At 49.2% G+C, this 5,000-nt stretch overlaps 1 long non-coding RNA gene across 1 annotated transcript; it reads right to left on the reverse strand.

The window, feature by feature from the left end:
* Positions 1-1,216: 1,216 nt before the first annotated feature.
* Positions 1,217-1,900, reverse strand: LOC131518275 (uncharacterized). The gene is made up of 2 exons (XR_009264987.1): positions 1,799-1,900; positions 1,217-1,481 (listed from the first exon to the last, which is right to left on the reverse strand). It is a non-coding gene; the product is annotated as an uncharacterized LOC131518275 (long non-coding RNA).
* Positions 1,901-5,000: the final 3,100 nt, after the last annotated feature.

Below are 5,000 nucleotides of genomic sequence, written 5' to 3' on the forward strand. Positions count from 1 at the left end.
ATTGACTTCCTTTTGTTAAACCTCTGCTTGGCCCATCCCATCCACACAGCCCTGCCGCTGAGGGCCACCTGTTTTTCTTCTGAGCCCCAAACAACACAGCTTTCTGAAGCAAGCCCGGGACAGACAAGAAGCTTCTTCCGGAGTGTTCAGTAGGGCCTGGAGATTATTCATTTGTCCCCGACTATTGTCTGGGGGTGCATTAGAGCTAGGTTTATGTCCCCACAACCGAGTAAGCACTGGACAGAAGCCTCCAGCCCCAACCCTCTGTGTGGTCATGCTGCTTCACTGTACATCTTAAGGGTGGAGTTCTCAAGGGACAGAGCCTGAGACAGAGATTCACACACAAGTGACGTATTGAGACAGGAGCACGGAAAAGAAGGTGGAAAACAGGGGGAGGGTATCCGAAGGAGCTGGGCAAGCCTGTAACTGCAGGGGAGTCTAGCTTATACTAGATCCCATGGGGAGCTCTGGAACATAAATGGTACCACAAGGTCGGTCCCCTCGTGACATGGACACCAGCCTTCTGTTGCCACCTCTCAGTCACCTATTAGCTGAAGGTACCCGTGCCGTGTGTGGGTGGAGAACGCGATTTGTACTCTAGGGGCAGGCGTTTTGTGGGAGAAGGCACGGGATACTGACCAGAAGCCCGTTAATCCAAGAACGGGACAGGTGCTGTGGTGGAGGGCGGTCCACGTGTGTATTGAGCCCAAGCCCAAGGAACTCAGAGGCAAGCATCCCGTTACAAGGCGGGGAACATACGTGGAACCTGTCACCCACGTGGAATCCTGGGCTGGGCTGCCGAATGCCCTGCCTCTGGCTCCCGCCTTCCTTCCTCTTACATCTTAAACAATATCTCCCTCAGCCAAGGAGTCGGGCTTTGGAGCGAGACCAGATGGTTTGAGGCCCTCTTCTTCCATTTATTAAGAGTAGGACTTTGGGCAAATATCTGTCTCACGGGATTTGGCGAAGATCAAGCAGCCAGTAATTTTAAGGCACTGAGTACGATGCGTGATATGTTAGAGACAGGACGTGGTACTTTATCCGTTGTCACCATCAACTCCATCGTCACCTTCGTCATCGTCATCCCCATATCCCCTCCTTCTCCTCCTGCTCCTCCTCCCCCCTCCTCCTTCCCCTTCCCTTTCATCACAAGATGCCCCAGATTTCTTCATCCCAGATACCTTATGCCTCAAATAAAAGAAATCCCTCGCTGGAGTGGTTTAAACAATAATAGGAATTTATTGGCTCGTAAAATTGTAAAATTCACAGCCATCTAGCTTGAGGTGAGGATTGATCCAACAACTCAGACAATATCAGCTCGATCCGTTTCCTCTCTGCCTCTCTGCACTGCCTTTCACAATGTGAGTGTTACCCTCGGACGCGGTGCAATAGTCCTGGCAGTTCTGGTCCCTTCCAGCCGTCGCAGACCTCAAAACTTCACACCGCACCGTCCAGAAAGGGAGAGAAAGTTCCGAGAGACCCTATGGAAGTGAGAGGAGGCATCTCTTACCCAGAATCCCCAGCACGCATCTCACATTTCATTGGCTTTGAGGAGATTGTGTACTCACTCCTGGACCAGTCACAGCGACAAGAGGAGTCGGGACCATAATGGGTGAGACTAGAGAGAGCGCGTTCTTGAAAGTGGGGAGGGGATCTACCACACTGACGTCATATGACTGAGAATGGGGGGGGGCTATTTCCAGGTGGTGGTTGGCTGGAGGGAAGAGAACAAGTACCCAAATATCCCTTGAACTAACCTGTTACGTGCCGTTCCCTGTGCCTCAGGCAATTCTCCTACCTTCATTTTCCCATCTCATTCTGGTCCTTCTGTGCCCAGTTTCGTGCCTCTCCTGACCTCTCCTTTCTGGACGACCTTGGGTGCTCCTGCTGTGGGTGCCCCTAACACCCTCCCCTCTAAAAACACCCGTCTCCCCCGGGACTTATATCATTACATCTGAGTCACCTGTTTAATGTCACCAGTCCATTGGATATACGTTTTGGGGAGCAGGAAACTGAGTCAGGCTGTGGTAATTTTGCTAAAAATTATTTGAAAAGTGAATGCAGGAATGGGTGAATGAGTGGCAGAATGAGTGAGTGGGTGGTACGGTGAGTGAGTGAAATGACCTGGGCTTTGATCTCAACCCATTAAGGAAATAACTGTCTCACTTCCTACAGTCCAGGCAAACCAGGGGAGATCATGTTTTCCAACCTCCAGTCAAAATTGATAGAGGCTCCTGATCTGAGAGAACAAACAAACAAACAACAACACTGAGGCTGGGGAAGAAACCAGTTTCACACTGTGAGAAAGAATCAGGGGTACAAAAATAGCAAATGGGTGCAGTTAACTGTGATTTAAATATCGATCATTAAAGGACTGTCTCAGCCTGAATTACTAGAGTGAGTTCCAAAGCAAAGACCCTGTATCATCAGATAAAGATTGACCATTGGCCATGGTGCTGTGCCAGATGACTAAATCGGGTCTCCTCCCCCTTCTCTGGACCGTCCCTCCCTTCGAGTTGACGTTCCAGAGACAGTCACGAATCTGTAGGTACGCTCAAAGGTAAGTCAGCATAGACTTAACCGGAAATGGAGCTCAGGACTGTCTTTGGCAGGCATCTCCCCCTAGCCAGGAAACTGATCATTGATATCTACTGTGGGGCTTACATCAATGCAATCAACCAGAGGTTCGGGTAAAGATAAAACTTCATCTGATATTTAAAAAAAAAGTCTGCATCAACATCACGATATACACAAGGAGGAGCATCGCTGGCCATCAGGCAGTGGAACATAATCAGGACATGTAGCCTTTATACGGCTCTTGGCATCTCACAGACGACTTGGCATTTATGATCCCCTACCCTGCTCGACCAAATGGGAGGAAGACACTGCTTCTCCCATCTTACAGAAGACAAAACTGAGCCTCAGAATACCAACAGGACTGGTACAAAGCTGCTAATAATTGCCCATCTACTGATTTGAATTCAGATCCTCAGATCCTGTCTTTTTTTTAATTTTCTTTTTAAAATTTTTTCTGTATTTATTTATTTAGAGAGAGCACAAGTAGGGGAGGGGCAGAGAGAGAGAGAGAATCCCAAGCAGGCTCCGCCCCGACAGTGCGGAGCCTGATGCGGGGCTCGAACTCAAGAGCTGTGAGATCATGACCTGAGCCGAAGTCAGACGTTCAACTGACTGAGCCAGCCAGGCGCCCCTGAACTCACATCTTCTCTTATACACTCAATACAATTACTCACTCTCCTCCTATGTCAAATGTGAGCAGGATTAAAAGAATCGTAACTTTTGATAAAGAGCGGTTTGGTACAGAACGTCGAGCATGTCAGTCAGAGTATCGCTTGTGTGCGTACATGTGTGTGCGTGCATGCGTGCATATATGGTATGCGTGTGCACACGAGTGTGCATGTGTGTTTAAATATGCACGTGTGTGCATTGTGTGTGTGTGATTATGTCACATGAGCGTGTGTGTGTGCAGATACATCTATGTATGCGCATGCATGCTAAACAAATCAAAATAACAAACAAAATAACACACAAAAAACGCCCCCTGGAAGTCAAAAAAGAGAATGATTTTCCAGCAGGTTCCTGCAGAGCCCTTCTCTTTATTCCTGAGAGGTTCAATTAACGGATGCAAGTCATAAAACAGTGCATTTTCTCCCTGCTATGATGCATTGTTTTTAATCTCACTGCCTTGTATTATATCACATTCCTATAATTCTTCCAACAGGAAAAGGCTTGTTTCATGAAAATATAGTCCCCAGCATTTGAAATATAAGTTCACATGCAGGCAACATATATATCACCGAGCCGGCAAACTAACTCACTTACTTAATCCACTAAACTTCAGGTGCTTCCTATATTATGTGAAATGGCTTGAAACAGGCAGAAGCTGCCAGGACCCATCACCGCTTCTTTGCTCAAGAGAGACAGGGAGCAGGGAGGAGGCGGGAGTGGAAGTTCCCTCTGTGGACGCCACAATAACATGTCTTTCATTATTACCCAGTGTCAGAACACTGGGTAATGTTCATTGTGCATGCACAATAAATTACTATTTACCTGGCAGTGCCTTTGATAAGCCCGTCTCCTCTCCCTCTTTCTGTCCACGCAGCACGGAGCAGCGAAACCCCTTTGCCTATAATTCTTATTAAGGTGATACCTTTTCTGAATAAGAAAGTACACACTTCCAAAGCCCACACTCTCTGGGGTTTTTGAGGGACATTGTTTTTATTGGTTCCCTTTTATTCCTCCCACCCCGCTGTGTTTTAATGCTATAGTGACTTCTGTGTATACACCTCTCATATTGAAATGTCGGCGGCTGCAGATATATGCAATATTAAAGAGCGCTTATGAATTTTTGACATCTAATTAGTCGCTACCCAGTTAACATGTCAGGACTCAGAGGGATTAGGGAGGCAGCCCTTTCTGAATAAGTTACAGCGAGGCCCCTGTCCTTTTCATGTATTATTCTTTAATGTAGGTGGTGATTATTTGGCTGTGATTAATTGATGAAGCTCATTGGTCTGGCAAGTGGTACCGAATTCACCATCCCTCACTTTTATTTCTCTCCGCGGGGCTCCCCCCGCTTCTGCGGAAGGACTAGCTTCCTTCCAGACAGTCAGGCCTCTCCCTGTGCAGCCGTCGGGGTGGTGGGGCCGCTTGGGGGCCTGGCCTTGACCTCTTGCGGCTCCTTTGCCCCCCAGGTCAGCCGTGGCCTTTGCGTCCCGCCCGCCCCCCTCGCCTGCCCCCCCGTGGAAGCCCCACGCCCTGCGGCCCCAGCCAAGGCTCCTCCGACCTGGCGCAGCTCCCCTCAGCTTCAGTTCCGGGTGCCCCCCCTTCTCCCATCCGAGTTTTCAAGCCGCGCTCAGGGTGCCTTGAACACCTGTAGCACCCCGAGGCCTCGCTTGGCTCCCAGTTTCTGCTGCCTGCCCAGACGCCAGGTGACACTCGGGGCTCTCCAAGGCCGCTCCTGCCATTGTCTCCAGCTGCGG

Source organism: Neofelis nebulosa, chromosome 7, assembly GCF_028018385.1.
Source record: "Neofelis nebulosa isolate mNeoNeb1 chromosome 7, mNeoNeb1.pri, whole genome shotgun sequence".
Taxonomy (NCBI): Eukaryota; Metazoa; Chordata; class Mammalia; order Carnivora; family Felidae; genus Neofelis; species Neofelis nebulosa.